This window comes from Musca domestica, unplaced genomic scaffold, assembly GCF_030504385.1.
Source record: "Musca domestica strain aabys unplaced genomic scaffold, Musca_domestica.polishedcontigs.V.1.1 6, whole genome shotgun sequence".
NCBI classification, from domain to species: domain Eukaryota; kingdom Metazoa; phylum Arthropoda; class Insecta; order Diptera; family Muscidae; genus Musca; species Musca domestica.
In genome coordinates, this window is record NW_026712363.1 from 16,918,233 (window position 1) to 16,938,576 (window position 20,344).

At 35.8% G+C, this 20,344-nt stretch overlaps 1 protein-coding gene across 3 annotated transcripts in view; it reads left to right on the plus strand.

Moving 5' to 3' along the window:
* LOC101887829 (Ig-like and fibronectin type-III domain-containing protein 2) overlaps nucleotides 1-20,344 on the plus strand; it is a 386,843-nt gene that overhangs the window by 79,745 nt on the left and 286,754 nt on the right. For all 3 annotated transcript variants that reach the window (XM_059129339.1, XM_059129337.1, XM_059129338.1), the window contains exon 3: nucleotides 11,427-11,443. The gene's annotated coding sequence lies outside the window, so the exon portion shown is untranslated. The remainder of the gene's footprint in view (nucleotides 1-11,426; nucleotides 11,444-20,344) is intronic.

The window sequence follows — 20,344 nt, forward strand, 5'->3', positions numbered from 1 at the left end:
CAAAACTGGCACGTCGCAATATATATACATACATCATATTTATTTAGGTCCTAAATGGAATGGACAATATTGGCCCATTCCTTTGGAACCTACTCCATATAGGCTCTATATATTTAAATAAAATATATTTAAATAACCGAACAATAACGTAGGCTATACATCTGTTAGCAAAACTGACTGATGGTTTTTAACTAGTTTTTTTATAGATTCAGATATAGCTACAGTTCCATTGCACATGTTTCACCGGATTTGATATTTAAGCTTTCTTAAAATCAGATTATACATTATTTAGCAATGATACGTGAAGTCACATACATCATCAAAATACTTTTGTCGAATTTGGTAGAGAACGATTTCGATGAAGATATAGCTTCCATTTTAACGGAAGGAAATGCTAAATAAGCATAGTTCTGCAAGATACCACATTGTTAACCCCGCCTGACTTTTGTCGTTTCCTCACTTGTTTAGACATACATATAGATTTTTTCCATATTTTTCATTATTTTTCGCTTAATCAGGTACACACAAATTTAATTTTTAATGGCTCTCGTTTTTGGCGATCTTCTATTAGAATACAAGACGAAAAATCCAAGAATTCTTTCAATGTGGAAAATTTGGCTCGATGCATTCTCATTTTCTTTCCAATTCAATTCTTAAACTTTATCATTCTTTTTCAGTACGCTTAAAGCAATTTCCTTTTAATAACGAGCATCATGTTTTTCGGAGAATGTTGTCATATTCATCTTATGTGAAATTCACTTTACTGCTTTTGACACCTTTGAGACGAAGAAACTAATTTACCAAAACATATTCCAAACTTCCCCTCTGGCAGTCAAGTTTATATGCACACGCAAGTTATTCAATATGCATATTCGTACATACGTGAATATTCGACTACTACTCGCACTATACACGTGAAGATACTGTGACACGCTTGACAAAGAAATTTCATTTGTTATTAAGAGTGAAAACAAAGAAAAGGTGGGGTTTGACAAAAAGAGGGCAGATTCGGTTACGACTTTCATTCACTTTGGATGTCACACCAAAAATCAATTGCAGGCATACAAGGATTCTATAGAATTTAGGATTTAGTGTTTTTCATATAAAAACAAGTAAGCAAAGGCTACAGTCGAGCGGGGCCGACCGTTGAATACCCTACAACACTATAGTAAGTGATACAGTTTATATAGGCGAGATACTCGAAAGAATACCACAAGATTTTGTGACAAATAATAAAAGAAAACCATCAGGTTTCGTTCTCTAATTTTCGAATAATAACAACTTAAACTAATTTGCTAATTTCCAATTTATTGGTAGATGTTGCACGTAAATGGTCTTCCTAGATCTGGAACCAATATTTCCCAAAGACCTATAATCTCTAAGAAGTGGCAAAAAATTAACATTTATTATTGGTTTTCGACTGAAACGCATCTATATGAGATACAGACATTTGACTATATTCTTCAACGAAATCAGCGTTAACGAAATAGTCAGAAGTGCGTCTTTCCTTTCTTTCTCCAAAAAGTCACTGGAATGGACATTTTCGTATTTTGTCTACAAAGTTGTGCGTGAGGGTCGGCGATAATTACAACCTGCTGACAATTTTGCAGTTTTTTGGTCCATTTCAACCCCTAAATATATGGCGATCATCTCCAAAAAGAGTAGGCTTCTATTCTGACCCTCATCTTATCCCCATGCAAAATTTCGCAAGGATCGGGCCATAAATGCGATCTGTATATGATATCCTGATATCCTAACTACTTAATTTTGTTAGCTGTTGAAATATTACCAAATGTTTAATTCAAAAGGAAAATATGCCAAAAATATGACAAAATTGAAAAAATATGAGAAAATGTTACAAAACCAATATTTTCATCATTAGAGAGATATTTTTATGCATTTTTTAGACGTTTTTTCTTTCCTGCCAAGAGGCCATTCTGAATTAATGAGAACTGTCGAAATCAGTTCAGCCGTTCTCGACATATAAGAGATCTTTCAAGCATATATTTTTTGATAGACATATTTATCGCACATATTTTGCTATATATCCGATTTGTTGGATGTTAACACAAATGTAAAGATCAGAAATAACCTTGTCATGGCTTTGTGATTTTGCCGGGATTTAAAATATTCGCGGTATAATAAAAAATTTTGAATTTTTTCAACACAAAAGATATGGTCTATTTTACACGCTAAATATTATCCGATGGCCACCCAAATTGGTAGGCTTCTTCCCTGCCCTAAGCTCTAGCTACATGCGAAATTCCGACCTGTATTGCGACCTGTATAGCTACTGCAAAATCCGACATTTTTTCAAATTCAAATTTAGTTATATGCCAAAACTAAACATAGCAATTTTTCATCTATCCTCAATTAATAACATTTCACCTGATTGAGAACACTTTCAACATCCAATTGCACTTCAATAATCAATAGTTTAGCTGTGAACCCAAATCACATTCACAATTCAAAATCGTAACATTTATTTTCGGTATTGATATTTGTTTGCTTTTACAATGCATTTAATTAGAAAAGTTAATTGCTTTGAGTGTACGTGAATAAAGCAATTGCTGTTGAAATTGTTATATAATACTAATATCAAAAATATAACTGTTCGAAGATATTCCTAAAAGCCCTAACTACGTACGGGGGAATACTAATGGGAAATTGTTCAAGCGATACACCTTTTTATACCCTCCACCATACTATGGAAGGTATATAAACTTTGTCATTCCGTTTGTAACTCCTCAAAATACTCATGTCAGAGCCAACAAAGCATATATATTCTTGATCAGCGTAAAATTCTAAGTCGATTTAGCCATATCCGTCTGTCAGTCTTTCGAACGAATTGAGATAGAGGGCTACAATTTTGCACACGTGTTTATTTTTCCAGTAGGCAGGTTAAGTTCGTAAATGGGCCATGTAGGTCCACGGTTTCATAAAGCCCCCATATACCTCTCGATTTTCGGTGTTTTGATGATTTTAGCGACATTATTCACCGGAATTTTTTCAACTTTGGTTTTTGAAGTTCGAAATGGATAGTCTATGACAGAAAATTATCTGGGCAGGTCCACGCCTTCGTATAGCCCCCATATAACGGTACCTCCCTATACTCGATATTTTCATGATTTCAGAGACATTATTCACCGGAATAGTTTCAAATTTGTTATTTGAGATTCATAATGAATACTACAGTCTATGACAGAAAATTGTCTGTGCAGGTCCACGTCTTCGTATAGCCCCCATATAACGGCACCTCCCGATATTCGGTATTGTGATGATTTTAGCGACATTATTCACTGGAATTTGTTTTAAATTTGGTATTTGAAGTTCGTAATGAATACTACAGCATAAGTCATAAATTTGTCGGTGCAGGTCCACGTCTTCGTATAGCCCCCATATAACGGTACCTCACGATATTCGGTATTTTGATGATTTTAGAGACATTATTCACCGGAATTGTTTCAAATTTGTTATTTGAGATTCATAATGAATACTACAGCTTATGACAGAAAATTATCTGTGCAGGTCCACGTCTTCGTATAGCACCCATATTACGGTACCTCCCGATATTCGGTATTGTGATGATTTTAGCGACATTATTCACCGGAATTGTTTTAAATTTAGTATTTGAAGTTCGTAATGAATACTACAGCATAAGTCAGAAATTTGTCTGTGCAGGTCCACGTCTTCGTATAGCCCCCATATAACGGTACCTCACGATATTCGGTATTTTGATGATTTTAGAGACATTTTTTACCGGAAGTGTTTCAAATTTGTTATTTGAGATTCGTAATGGATACTACAGCCTACGACAGAAAATTGTCTGTACAGGTCCACGTCTTCGTATAGCCCCCATATTACGGTACCTCCCGATATTCGGTATTGTGATGATTTTAGCGACATTATTCACCGGAATTGTTTTAAATTTAGTATTTGAAGTTCGTAATGAATACTACAGCATAAGTCAGAAATTTGTCGGTGCAGGTCCACGTCTTCGTATAGCCCCCATATAACGGTACCTCCCCATATTCGGTATTTTGATGATTTTAGAGAAATTTTTCACCGGAAGTGTTTCAAATTTATTATTTGAGATTCGTAATAGATACTACAGTCTACGACAGAAAATTGTCTATGCAGGTCCACGTCTTCGTATAGCCCCCATATAACGGTATCTCCCAAAATTAGGTATTTTGATGATTTTAGCGTCATTATTCACCGGAATTGTTTCAAATTACGTATTTAGAGTTCGTAATGGGAACTACAGTCTGTGACAGAAAATTGCCTATGCAGGTCCAAGTCTTCGTATAGGCCCCATATATCAGTACCTCCCTATATTCGGTATTTTGGCGAGTTTAGGTACAATACCCACCGAAATTGTTTGAGATATCGTATTTGACGTTAGTAATGGGATCTGCACTCTGTGACAGAAAATTATCTATGCTGGTCCAAGTCTTCGCACAGCTCCGATATAATGGTACCTCCCTATATACGATATTTTGATGATTTTAGCTACATTATTCACCGTTTATTTCAAGTTTCGAATTTGAATATGGAAATGGCTAATGGCAAATAATGCCTATGTAGGTCCACGTCGTATATATCCCAATATAACGAGCATATTCGATATTTTAAAAATTTTAACATAATTTTTTAAGAATTTTATTTTTTGAAAGTTTCTAAATTCGTTCCAAAGGGTGGAGGGTATTCAAAGTTCGGCCCGGCCGAACTTACTGCTTTTTATCTTGTTAGGTTTGAGTTCCACATAATGTGGGAGTTTTTGCTCCTATTCACCATCATACTCCATATCTTGTTTGCGCCTTCTTTTCTACACAGAAATTCCAAAATGGAGAGCCAAATTTGATTTCAAACACCCAGCCTTTAACAAAAATGTCAAATTATTGATCTATAAATTATTGTAAACATATGAGATATATTTTCGAATATTAACTTCTGAACCCAAAGTTGACGAAAGTTGCATACTTTTTTGAAGTTAAACAAGTAAGAAAGTATCAGTCGGTTTTACCGACAGATGTATACCCTCAGTCAATATTCGATTATTTAAATATATACTGACTTCTGTTATGATTATTCAAATTGTTGACAATCTATGAAGTAGGTCCGAAGAAATGAACCAATATTGTCCACTTCGTATCGAACATAAACATATATATAATATAAATATTGCGACTTGCCAGGTTTGGACTACATTGGATACTTTCTTCACAGTAGAAATTGTTAAAATGTGCGTGTGAAACCAGATATAGATATATAGACCGAAGTATTATTAAAATTGCAAGAAAATCGAACATTTATCGAAATCATACATTTCATATTCATCTCAGGTTTCTGGTTCAGAGAAATATTGGATATAGCAAGTTGTAAAGAATCGATGGCCTGTTTCGCAAGTTATGACAGATAAAAGTATTGTGATCCTTTGTGAGTGAGTTACCAGAAGGGATCACAGATATATAACATCTGCATAACAGATCTTGCGTTAGCAAAAATATGCTTATTTCGCTTTCTGTGAGCGTTTTGTGTTTCAAAAATCTTGAACTATATGTGGAGGAGGTACCAGAAGAAATGGTCTGACCTGTACATTCTTTATAACATATCTTGTGTGTTGATGGAAATATTGAGATGTACCAGTTCTGAATGAATTCGGAAATAAATTGCGCCTTTCATGAGCTTCATGGATATTGAGAATTTTAGCCCTTTGTGGGGAGTTACCAGAAGGAGTGGACCGATATATTCCATCTTGATTCCAGACCTTGATAAAAATATTGTGATATATGTAATTTGAAGAGAACCAGATGTTTTTTTGGATTTCATGATCGTTTTGGTTATTCCAAACTTTGAAACTTTGTGGGGGTGGTACCTGCCATCTACCATCTTTATAACATATACATACAGTGTTGATAAAAATAGAGACGTACAAAGTCGACATGTAATTTTTCCGCTTTATGAGATTCATATTCAAAATGTTGAGCTCTTCTTGGGGGAGGTACCAGAAAGAATGAACCCATATATCCCGTTTTCAAGGCAGATCTTGTGTTAGTAGAAATATGATGATATTTCTGATGTTTATTTCTCCCACTTTGTGGGGTTGGTACCAAAACGTATGTTACGAACTGTACCATCTTTAGGATAATTTTTGTGTTGGAATCGGATGTTAATTTGCGTTTTATGAGCTTCATGGGAATTCAAAATTTTACCCGAAGTAGTGGACCATTTTCACAGCTGATCTTGTTTAAGTAGAGCTAATGGGATATTTGAAATATGGAGACAATCGGACAGTTATAATTTTTTAAAATATTAACCCTTTGTGGGGAAGGTACTTGATGGAGTGGACTGATATTGTCCATTTTCGCTTCTGACCTAGTACTGATGCGGATATTAGGATTTGCTGAGTTGGAGCAAAATTGGAGCATCCTTTCTCTTTCTATGCAATAAAATATTTTTTATTTATTTAATTTTTTTTGAAAATGTCGACTTTTGTCGGTGAGGTACCAGAACGAGTGGACCGATGTTGCCCATCTCCTAACTCGATCTAAGTTTGATAATAATATTACGATGTACTAAGTTTGGATCAAATCGAATACTTCGAGAGTTGTCGTGCGGACCAGCCAGCCAGAGAGACGGACGGACATCGCTATACCGACTCCAAATGTCCTAAAACCGTTCATTCGATGAGGAACGTTTTGGCCGTATCAAATCATAGCATTATGGCTGAGGGTATAAAAACACGAGAGATTTTTTGATGGGAAATTTTCATTCATCAAGCGAGTCAACCAACAAATGGGTCATTCTTGTCCTATTTCGAAAACATAGTTAAAAACTTCCGTTGTTGCAAAATGGTCAGGTTAAATCCCTTTATTCTTGTTAAAAAAAACAACGTTTGTTTATTAGTGGAGAACGATGGCAATGTTTTCCAGGGGAATACCTAGGTTTCGGAAAGAGCCACCAACATAGGTATACCCTGACTTACCCCCTGGTAAACATTGCCATCGTTCACCACTAATAAACAAACGTTGTTTTTTTACAACAATAAAGGGATTAAACCTGACCATTTTGCAACAACAAAATACCGAACAAACAAGCCAACACTGTTCTGTTAAAAACTTCCCTCAACCGTGATTGTAACAAGTCAAAATATCCTACAAAATTATCTGTCATAAATTTTACTATAGGTCCCAGAAGACGCCAAGAGTCTAAATCTAAGCCAGGAAATCATATAAAAGCCACATTTTAAGGCTGGTGTTTTAGTGAGTTTGTACAAAAATCTCCAACAAATTAGCATCTTCGAAATATGATGTCAAAGACAAAAATGTTTTATATCAAATTTCATTATTAAAAAAAAATTAAAAAAAAATTAAATTTTACTATCAAAAAAATATTTGCATCAATATTTCCTTTTCCACAGGTGGTAAACAATAATTAATAATTATAACTGTTATAAAATGCGAAATTATTTACCACATCTCTTGAAAATGCAATATTTCTTGTAACATTACATCTAGTGCAAAGACGTTCCTAAAAAAGAGCCACAAATTCTAAAGGTAGATATACATAAATCGGAATACCTACTAAAACCTATTTGTTTAAATGCAAAAACCACTTCTGCATTCTTAAAATCCAATACCAAAATGAATTAAACAACCTCCTCTGCTTCACAATATTAATTTTGGAACATGTGACTCTAATTAGATATTTAATTATTTTATGCACTGGCATGGACATCGAAGCCAATTAAATACATTCCAAATGTTCCAAATATTCCAATTGCAATACAGAAACGCATTGTGACATTGTGCGGTGATGGTGTTTGTGTATTCGGCAAAACATAACACTTTTGGCTGTCATGTGTTGTTGTTGTTGTTTATTTGCCAAAGCAAAATGGCAATGACAGGACAAAACCATGGCCAAAATACAAACAGACAGAGAGAGAGAGAGAGAGAGAGAGAGAGAGAGAGGCATAAAAGGCTACACCAGCTCTACCCACAAAGATATTCATTTATGGAAAGCAAATAAAAGTGTTTCACAAACACACACTCGTATAGGCACTCACACACACACACCAATGCTCCCCAAATACCAATTGTTTATCGTTAGTTGGAGTAGATCCAATTGCACACTCGAGTACAGCACCACCATCACCTCGACCAATACCAGAAGCATGAGTTCCATGTGGTCCAATGGCACAGCACAGGAGGACATTGTTTAGGATTTTGCCATGTCTAAATTGCGAATTTGCATTATTATTGTTATTATTGTCGACCGACGATGTTATGCTGAATAATGAACCCGGGCATGTTGGACCGTTTAAATGGACCCAAAAATGTCTCATGGGAGGCGTGGAGAGGAGCTGTGGAAACAAGTTAATACATAATGGCTAACATAACTAACACCAGCAATGACAGCACAGGTATATATATATAGCACATACCTCCATCGCTTATTCATGGACAGGTATTCATGGTTTTACCTTTACACTTTCATATGAATTATTCTGTCTAAAATACACCAAATATTTTGTGAGCAATTTGAATGGGAGAATTATTTGGTAACCTAAAAATGGTTGTGGAGAGGGATGGTGTAAATTTGAACAAATTATGTTGTGAACGCCAGCACGATAGACAGACGGTCGTCGGTAGATCATTTCCAAATATCCTGAAACGGTTTTGTCCAAAGAGATCTGGTGTTTAACACAGCTATTTCGAAGAAGCATATTTTGGACATATATAACCACAAACCAGTAAAGAAAGTCCTAAAGTAGGGCGGGGCCGATTTTATGATACCCTACACCACTTTGCTAATTTAGTTGAGCTCCACATAACAATTAAAAGTTTTTATGAGAGAATTCAATCATACTATGATTATAATTATAATTTTAAATTCAAAGGACTAAATATGCGGAAGCATTTGTATCTTTTAAATTCAGACGTGTATTGCCAATTTGGTGCAAAATTAATTTGAAATCAGATAAAGATATATATGGGAGCTATATCCAAATCTGAACCGATCTCGGTAAAATTTGGCAAAGATATTTCTGAGCTGTATTTGACATATTTCCCTGAATATCGGTGTTACGGAGTGCATATTACGGCTGTGGGTAACAAATATAACAAATCGGATGAACAGTATATATGGGAGCTATAGCTATATCTGAACCAATCTTCACCAAATTTGGCATACTAGCTCCAGACTCAATTCGGTCGCATTTTCCAAATGCCATCCCATTTGTGCAAATATAAGACGTTTGGTGCACAATAAAAAGTAAATCGGACGAAGTTATATATGGGAGCTATATCCAAATCTGAACCGATCTCGATAAAATTTAGCAAAGGCATTTCTGAGCTGTATTTGATATATTTACCCAAATATTGTTATTACAGAGTGCATATTACGGCTGCGGAGGACAAAATTAACAAATCGGATGTACAATATATATGGGAGCTATAGCTATATCTGAACCGATTTCGATCAAATTTGGCATACTTCTTTTCAGGTCCAATCTGATCGTACGTGCAAAATTTCATACTATTCGGACTGATATTACACGTTTGGTGCACAATAAAAGGCAAACCGGACGAAGATATATATGAGAGCTATATCTAAATTTTGACCCACTATCTCCAATTTCAATAGGGTTCGTCCTTGGGCCAAACAAATGATTTGTGCAAAATTTCATTTCAATCGGATAATAAATGCGACATGCATTTTGTTCACAAAAATACATGGACGGACGGACGGACGGACTGACGTGCATAAATCAACTCAGAAAGTGATTCTATGTAGATCATCAAAGGGAACTATGGGTTTATCTCGTTTCCTTTTGCCTGTTACAAATAAATTCACAAAGACATAATACCCTGACCACCTTGTGGTGTAGGGTATAAATATTTAGAAGCTAAATGATATAATAAAGCTATTCCTTTCATCATTACCAAGGGATTAGTAAATACAGCGCAGTGGGTGCCTATCCGACTTCAAAACCAAAAATTGTGAGCTCCAGACTCGGGCAAGAGGAGAGAGCTTGAGGTGATCGACACTTTGTTATTTTTTAGTGCCAACCTTGCTTTTCAAAATACTCCAGACACAATAGTCTAGCGAATTGATATCCGGAGATTTTGGTGACCATTGTGCGCTGGAAATGAAGTGAGGAACCTCATTTTGTAACCATTCTTGGGTGGCGCGTGCTGAGTGCGATGTTGGATTGTCCCAGGTCTGCAGCCAAAATGTTTGTGTGCCCAAGGCGTAAAAACACCCTCCAGAATATTTTCGCGATAATATTCGGCATTTATTCTGATACCACGGTCGATTAATACGAGCGGTAAGCGACCATCGGCTGTTATGGCGGCCCACACCATCACCATGGCCGGCTCTTGAATTCTGGTGGCCAACCGAAGGTAAATATTTTCAGCTGGCCTCTTTGGCAAGTAAACACGATCATTTTGCTGGACAACGAATGTTTTCTCATCGGAGAAAACCAAATTCGGCAGTTCACCACTTTCGGCCAAACGAAGCAAGTCTTTAGCTCTTTTGAGTCCATTTTCTTTCTGTTGCTGTATAAATTCTTGCACTTTTTGAAATTTCAATGGCTTTACGCCTCATTTTTCAATATTTGCAGAATGGAATATTGCGATATGTTCAGCTCACCAGCCATTTTTCGGCCACTGCGACGTGGCTTTCGATCAAATCGCTTCTTTACTTTCCGAACCATTTTTGCTGATGTTGCCGTTTTCTTCCGTCCACTTCCTTGAGGTCGGGCTACGCTACCAGTATCACGGTAACGAGCGAAGGTACGAGACACAAAAGATTTATTCACATTTAAATGCTGGAGTGCTCTAACGATATCCACTTGTGGTTTTCAAGCCAAATATAAAGAAATCACGCTATCACGCTTGTATTCCATCACGAATAACTTTTGTTCTGGAAAATTCTCACCAAAATGCTTTTGAACGCTCGTAAACAATATAATGACCTGTCACTGGAATAACTTTAACAACTGTCGGTCGAGTGGCTTAGAAATGACAGCAGTCTGACGTTGGTTGCAGTTTTTTCATCTCACCCTGCAGTTGGTGTGATATACATGACATAAATTTCCAATATAAACTTTTTTGTAACGGCAGCTCTACTAAATACGCATAGATGTGGGCATCATCGGCCCGCCCGACTTTTGACCTTTCCTTACTTATTTTAAGAGTTATTATTGTCTGTGCAACGTGTCAAGGATATATCTTAAACATGGTGACTTCAATCATGGCTATGAAAAACGACTTTAGTTTTTTTCCGATCCTTCCTGTTATCTTTTATAAATGTTGGATCTTTCTATCCAAAAATTTTTTTTCATTTATTTAACAATATCCACTTTTTATCAAACCTTCCTAGCTGAAATAAAAATTATCTTCCCTTTTACTTTTCAGCAATTATCCGACAAAAGGTAAGTTCAATGGAAAACCCCAAATTTAATTTTGCTCCCAACTTTTGTCTTAAATTAATGAACAACTCTTGGAAAAAAGGGAAATGGAAAAATTCTCTGTATGCCATAAATTTTCTATAATTTACAGCAAATGAAGCCGAGTTCAGTTCAGCAGTCTGACGGTGCCAATTTTTGTGCGCTCAGAGTTTATTTCTCATGCCGCTTCATCTGCTGCTGTTTCTGGCTGGCATTGAAGCCTTTTGTTTCGCTCAGTTTACATTTATGACTAAGTGCTAAATAGTGTCACTGTGTTTGTGTTTTGTTAATTAATTTGCGAACTTTACCAGCTATTTTTCCCCATACATAATTATCGGGACTGAGAAAATTATTTGTTGTTTTATTTTTTTGGCAAAACCAACAACACCGACACAACCAAACCAAGCGAAATGGTATTTATAGCATAAACCTTGTGTTCTCCTTTTGTTGTTGTTCTACTGGCATTCTGCCAAGCGCTGAGTTCACTGGAATATCGGAAATGAAGCTTACGGCGTCTGCCTTTTTGCGAACTTTGTTAGTTAGTATTTTTCCCCAACTTTTGCTGTTTTTATTTGTGGTTTAATTTGTTGTGGTTAGTTTTCGGGGAGGTTGTCGGGCGGAGGTATAGCAAGGCAGGCCAGAGAAGCTGTAGCTGAAGAGACTATTTCTGCCAATTTAAAAACGGCTTTTATGGCTGTCACTTTGTTTTTGCAAGCAAATCCTTATTACTGCTGCCATTGCCGGGGCTGTGCAATGGTGTGTACCAACAGTAATAACACCAACAAAAAGAGCATCAGCAACACTAAACTTTGAGTTATTAAAATGTTACTGTTTGAGTTGTTCTTTTGTTGTTGCCAACAAAAGTAAATAATTATAATAATGGAATTAATGAAACATTAGAAATGTGCTTCTTCTCTCTCACTCTGTGTCTCTCTCTCTCTCTCTCTCTCTCTCTTTCTCACCATTTCCCATCCCATAGCAATGAAAACGCTTTGAATTTCGTGTAGCAGAGAAAATGTTGCCAACTGTCAGCTTTATGCGATAACGAAATTAATGGGTCAAATGTTTTTGTTGTGGAGATTTGTTTGTAGGACACATTTAAAGAGTATAATTAAATTTGTTCGTCATTCCATTCATATTTTAAATGAAAAATTAAACGATTTTATAGCTATGTCTGAATCAATTTTTACTAAATTTTATGTACTTGCTTCTAGGCGGAATTCGGTCGGATGTGCCAAAATTCAGGTAATTTGGACCCGAAATCAGTTGAATATATATATATGGGAGCTATATCTAAATATTTATATGAACCATATCCAAAACTGAACCGATCTCGACAAAGCTTATACCGAAAATTATTGTAAGGGAATTCATATTACGGATTCGGGGGACTTAGATATACCATTAATTTCATAATTTTCAACCAAATAAAACACTAGCTTCTAAGACAAATTTGGTCGGAACACAAATGGTGGGTTATGACATCAAGGCGACCAGGCGTATAAAGCAAACCCATCTACATTCACAAAGTTAGTTGGAGCCTATTTGTTGGAACCAGTTGGTTTGTTCAGTATCGTCACATGCCCAACCCCCGTCATGAAGAAGTTGGAGTGTACATTGAGTAATTCCGGTCCGGTCATGTAGCCAAAATCATCAAAATACTGAATACTACAGCTTATGACAGAAAACTATTCGAGTAGATCCACGTCTTCGTATAGCACCCATATAACGGTACCTATATAGGGGCTATACGAAGATGTGAGCCTGTACATATAATTTTCTGTCATAGACTGTAGTATCAATTACGAACTTCAAATACGAAATTTGAAAAAATTTCGGTGAATAATGTCACTAAATTCATGAAAATACCGAATATCGGGAAGTACTGATATATGGGGGCTATACCAAAAGGTGGACCTACATGTCATTTTTTCTTTTTTTAATTAAATTTTATCAAACTTCTTAATTTCGTTCGGAAGCTAGAGTGATTTCCCTAGACGGACGGACGGATAGACGGACGGACATCCCTAAATCGACATAAAATTTTATGCTGATGAAGAATGTATATATATCAGTGGGGTCTAAAATGTATGTTTCGAGGTGTTACAAACGGAATGACAAACTTAATATACCCTCCATACTATGATGGAGGGTATAAAAAAGGAATAAAATAAGGCTTTGCTGCACCTATCCTACACTCCATCAGTGACTCTTATTCCAAAGAATTATATCTCATTCCGTTTGTCCAATACAAAGCATTAAATTTTTGAAACTTTTCGTACCCTGTTAGTATGAATTTCGAAAAACCCAGCTTTATAGCACGCCCACACACCAAAACGGACCCTTGTACGAAATTTCATGATTCTAGCTTCAGCCGTTGCGTCTGGCCATTGATTCTCAATCACCATTACTGCTCCAAAATAAATTTTTTAATAGGGAGATTGCATGTCTAGTAGTAATGTTGTATGACATTCTCGAACCTTTTTTATTTTAATGTCATTGTTTTTTTTTTTTTTGTCCTATACGACTTGTCGCAGAATTTGCAAAGCCGCAATAATTTCCATTTGAAACTAAAGTCTTAAATATTTATGGGAGTTTTTTTGTTGTGGGTTTATCTGTGAACCCCAGTAATGGTTGAATGCATGTGTGAGAGCATTCGTCCTGCATTGCATTTCAAAAACAGGTCTCTAATGCCTGTGTGAAAGAACGTGTGTCTGGGTGTGTGTGTAGCTGCAATTGTTGGTAAATTTTAATCCTTATCTGTATCTGTGTCTGCATGAGTTTGTTTTTGTTTTTTCTATTTTGCTCCGTGTTATGCATCTGCCTATGTGAGTGTGTATATTGGCTTTAAAATGCGATTGTGTTTGGTTGTTTACTTGTCCTGATATAGCGACTGTGTTTTTCCATTGCTTTACCAGTTGTTGTTGTTGTTGTTGTTTGTGTTCTCCACACTTTATCCTTTTCAAAAATTAGCTTTAAATTGAGATTATTTTTGTGGCTTTCACAAGTGATAAATATTCACCACTTTTTGTGAATCAGGGTGATAAAGGGGTCTGCCTCCTCCTCCTGGTTGGCTGTGTCCCCTAATCCCACAATCTCATTATTGTCTGTATTACCAGTGATTGCAACACCAACCAACAACAACACAAGTTTTGCACTTAACTGCTCTCTGCACCATCACCGGCATCACCATGAAATCACTTTTGCCCGGTTAACCACAGAAAAGTAATTGCATTAATGAAATTCTCATTTAAGCGATTTGTAGTTGTTCTGTTCTTGTCTGTCTGTCTGTCTGTTTGTGCTCGATTCTGTTTGTTTGTCGTCTACTCCGATTCACCGCTGTTTGAATTGTAAAATTAGTTGTCCCATTAGAATTGTTTAAAAATTAATGCAATTTGAGGAATGAGGAAAGACAATATTTAGATTGGTTGAGAAGTTAAAGGGAAGGGAAGATATTTTCGCCGACATTTTGTCATGTCAAAAAAGGGTGTTGAATAACTTAACAATTTAATTAATTAAATTTTTAAGGAGTGGTAATAATTTGTAGGTAGATAATGAAAATTAGATTTTTAGACCTCCAGAGGAGGGGTATGCATTAAATTTGCCATTATTTTAGCAAAATCTCGAAATCTTCGCCTGAGGCCCTATTCATTTTATATACACATTTTCTTCATTAAATATAAAATCGGTTAAGTCGCATTCATCAGTTTGTCCCTCAATCTGCCTTCTGAAGACAAGATAGATGCCAAATAATGAAAATTTGTAATTCGACACAAAAGTTCTGTTGTAGTCGGAGTCATGCTAAAGTTTTCAATGGAAAAATCGGATGGAAGTTACATATTGGAGCTTATTATTATCTGAATAGATTCATACTATACAGGGTGAGATAAAAAAAACTGCAACAAAGTCAAACGCCATAATTTTTATACCCTCCACTATAGAATGGAAGGTATATTAAGTTTGTCATTCCGTTTGTAACACCTCGAAATATACATTTTAGACCCCACAAAGTGTACATATTCTTGATCAGCAAAAAATTCTTTGTCGATTTAGCGATGTCCGTCCGTCTGTCCATCTATCCCTCTGTCGGTCTGTCCGTCTGTGGAAATCACTCTAGCTTTCGAACAAAATAAAGTAGGTTGATAACATTTTAGTCAAATGTATATTATGTCTGCAGGACTTTTGGCCACTGCGTCGCGGGTTTCGATCAAGTCGCTTCTTTTCTTTTCGAACCTTTTATGCTGATGTTGCTGTTTTCTTCCGTTCACTTCCTTGACGTCGGGCTGCGTTACCAGTATCACGAGACACAAAAGATTTATTCACATTTAAATGCTGGAGCATTCCGATAGCCACTTGTTGTTTTCCAGCCAAATATAAAGAATTCACACTATCACTAATATCGAACTAAGTTTGAAAACAATATTGCGATGTACCATGTTTAGATCACATCGAATGCTCCATTCGAGAGTTGTCGTGTGCACCAGACAGTCTAGATCGACTCCAAATGTCCTGAAACGGATTTGGTCCACAGAGAAATAGGGTCTATGACCGCTATTTTCATTAGGCACGTTTGGATCGTATAAAGATAAAAGCCATCCATGCAGGTCTACTATTTGTTATTGGATCCCAGTTTATCGGTCATGTCGGACCACGTTTTTGTATACTCCCATATAACTGGATCTCCCGACATTTAGTATTTTCTAGCAGAATTTTTTTAAAGTTGGGTACTTAGAGTTTGTAACGCCTCTATATAAGTTAACGTTTTACAATAGCCCTCCCCCTGGTTCGATATTTGCATTTATATCACATTTTCTAACAAAATTGTTTTAAATTAGGTTCTTAAGGTTCGTAATGGGTTCTACCACCTGCGCCAGATCATTGCCTACTTAGGTTTAGATTTTGCTGTAGCCCATTCCATTCCAATACTTAGTACATCGTAATATTATTATCAAACTTAGATCGAGTTTGGAGATGAGGAATATCGGCCCACTCCTTTCGATAAGAATTTTCAAAGAAAATAATTTAGCTCATAAAAAGACTCTACCGACATTGCTTTAACAATATTGGCGGTGCTAGATTAGGTGCGAAAATGTACAATATTGGCCCGCTCCATCAAGTACCTCCCCACAAAATTTGAAATTTGTAATAAATATAACTTTTATAAAATGTGAAATAAAAGTCCGATTATCCTCAAATTTCATAAATCTAAACATATTTCTTAACAAAAGGTCTGATGTGAAGATGTGAAACATCGGTCCACTCCTTCTGGTACCTCCCCGACAAAGGGTCAAAATTTTGAATATCCATGAAGCTCATAAAACACGAAATTAACATCCGATTCCATTCAGAATTCACGCATGACAATATTTCTATCAACCCAAGGTCGGTGGTGAAGATGGAATACATCGGTCTACTTTTCTGGTATCTCCCCCAAAATGGGTCAATTTTTATATATATTATATTTATATTTATAATATAGCTGTCATAAAATACGAAATAAGCATCCGGTTCTCATCAAATTTCACACATTTTTATATTTTTATTAACACAAGATCTGACTCGAACTCGGTATATCAGAATATTTCTATCAACACAAGATCGAGTATAATGATGGAATACATCGGTCTACTCCTTCCGGTATCTCCCCACAAAATTAAAATCAATTTTTGTAAATAATCATATATGTCATAAAATGCGGAATAAGCATGCGGTTCTTATCAAATTTTATACATCTCAATATTTTTATTAAAATCTGGCTTGAAGATGGGATATTTTGTCCACTCCTTCTGGTACCTCCCCCACAAAGGTTTAACATTTTGAATAACCGAAACGCTCACATGCCAATATTTCTACCAACACAATATCTTTTGTAAAGACGGTAGATATCAGACCACTCCTTCTAGTATCTTCCCCAGAATGGTGCCAGATTTAAAAAAAAAACACAACGCTCAGAAAATGCAAAAAAAAAATCCTCTGATTCTCTTCAAATTTTACGTGTTCCAATATTTTTATTAATTAATGATACAAAATAGCCCACCTCCTCCTACTTCCTTCACAAAAGTTCACAATTTTTGTTAAGATTCATGTTTCTCATTTTCTTTCTCAACCAGAGATCTGATGTGAATATGGAATATATCAATATATCCGCTATAATATATCAATATATCTTAATTAAGATATATTCGTTAATATGTGGAAATAATTGTTCGATTTTCTTTAAAAATTAAACAGTATTAGAGGAAATGAATACCTAGTCAAAATCTGGAGCTTTGTAGAATACTGAATGGAAAATGTTAGCACACCCCTTCAGTACCATCCCAATAAGGGGTCAACATTTTAATAATCATAACGCGAGTAAAAACTTATTTTAATAAACGGACATTGGCTTGGGGTATACATCTGTAGGCACAACCAACTGACACTTTATATCTTGTTATACTTAAAGCCAGTTTAGCTGTGACAATATAATCGTCGAAGTTCCATATCTATCTATATCTATTGTTTATGTAGTTTTCCTTGTCACAAAGACTGATATTCTACATGTTTTACTCTCTCTCTCTCTCTCTCTCTCTATTTCTCTGTAGAGAAATTAGCTCGCACAAATGTCGCAAATATGAAGTGCGGTATTATTCATCCTAAAGGTAAATTTCGACATAGACATAGGACAAACAAAGACAAACAGAGGCTGCTAACATAGGCTTCGAACTTTTTTATGGACCAATGGAAGTTTCGATTTCCTGACCCTCACATAGATTTCAGCGTTGTCTAGAAAAGTTTGTAGAAGTGCACACATATTCCGAAACATTAAAAATAGGGTATATAAATAACAAGTTTATATTTTCCTGCCCTTTCCTTAAATACTTAAGTCTAAAATTATGAATTTTATATGCTATATCTATTGTTGAATTAGCTGCCACATTTCAAGGAAAAAATGTGTAGAAGGGCTTTGTCTTGCCGTCATGGAAACTGTTATTGACACTCTCTTTTTCTAGACGATTATCCTTTAAATTGAAATTTGACTCTCTACCCACACAATTTCACAATATTATATAAAAAATCCATCAAATTTTGCGTATTACTCCCCCCTTATCAGACTTGTCAAAATCAAAAATATACACACTGTCATTTTCAGCGGCATCACTGGCGTACAGCAAGAAAAACAGCAACAATAACATGGATATTGTGTTAAAGCTTTGCAGTTTGCTAAACTGTTTTTATGTTGAGTGTTTAACAGGTTGTAAGTGTATACTTGACATAAACACGCACACACACACAATTACACACACAACAAAGTGCAATCACATTTACAAAATGCCAGTCACAGACAAAAACACATACACACGAGCTCACTCACATTTTGACTCTTGCACACATCAGACTGACACTTGAGTTTGGTTAGTAGTTTTTTTTTTTAAGCTCTCCTCCCCTCTGACATGCACAATTTAATCCTGTTACTCTTTATCATTCAACGACATATTCAACTTCATTTCATCCTCCAAATTTTTATTAACACTTACAACCCACTTAGGTGAGAGATTAAAAACTGAACCATCCTCCGACGTAGGGCAAAGTTTTCAAATTTTCCAGCGGGTTTGAAACAAAAATTGCATTGAATTTAAGAACAGATTCAATTTTTTCTTGCCAGGGAAGGCATCACAACACGAGGGTAAATAGACACATGATACACATAATTATCACCTCGGTGTACATGTGCTGAATGTCAGCCATGTGGGGGTAAATTGAAAAGGATGTTGTTAATATTTTTGTAGGGAGATTGCGTATGAAAATATTAATTATACGTCACCCTGACCCACATACATAGTTTTGCAGGAGTGATGTCTATAGTATGGTGGAGGATATATTACTTTCTCATTCAGTTTGTTTGTTTCTTGTTCGGCGTCGATATAGTTAGATGTCCGTCTTTCTGTCTGTGTGTCTGTCTGTTGTTATCACGGTATCTTTCGAACAAGTTGAGATAAAGGGCTACAATTTTGCATTTTGCAAATTTTTGTCATTAGGCAGGTTAAGTTCGTATATGAGCCATCTCGGTCCACGTCTTCGTAAAGCCCACATATAACAGTACCTCCCGATATTCGGTATTTTCTCGCAGAATTATTTAAAGTTGGGTATTTCGAGTTTGTAACGGGTTCCGCCTCAACATAAGTTCAAGTTTTTCAATAGCCTTCCCCCTCTGTTTTGATATTTCCCGATATTCAGAATTCTAATCATTTCAGACACTTTTTCAAGGGAATCGTTTAAAATTCGGAATATGGAGTTTTTAATGGGATCTGTCTTCTCTAGCAGAATACTGCTAAAATCTGCTCCATATTTCTTTTATCGTTAGTAAGGCGATAGCTCCGAAAAATACGCATTTTGACGATTTTTTCACATTTTTAACAGATTTTTTTAAATTTGGTATTTAAATCTCACCATAGATAACAACCACTATAGCAGTGAATCGGTGTCATCGACTTTACGGCATTGTTAAGATATTTCACAAGTCGATTTCACTGATAAAAATGGAAGTGGACTCAATATTCAATCCCGATCCTTTTATTTTTAAGGAGTTTCTTTGCATCATGGATGAGGGTATTAAGAGGTATCCTCGACCGTTTTTATTTATTTTTATGCCCCCCACTAAACATAGTATGGAGGGTATATTAAGTTCGCCATTTCGTTGGTAACTCATCGAAACTATAATTTTAGACATAACAAAGTATATTCTTGATCGGCGTAAAATTCTTATACGATATAGGTCTGTCCGTCCGACTGTTGTAATCACGCTAGGGTCAAAATGAATAAGGATAGGAAGCAAAAATTTCTTCAGTCTTTCGTCTGCAGGCATTTTGAAGATGGGCTATATCGCTCCACGATATCGTCTAGCAC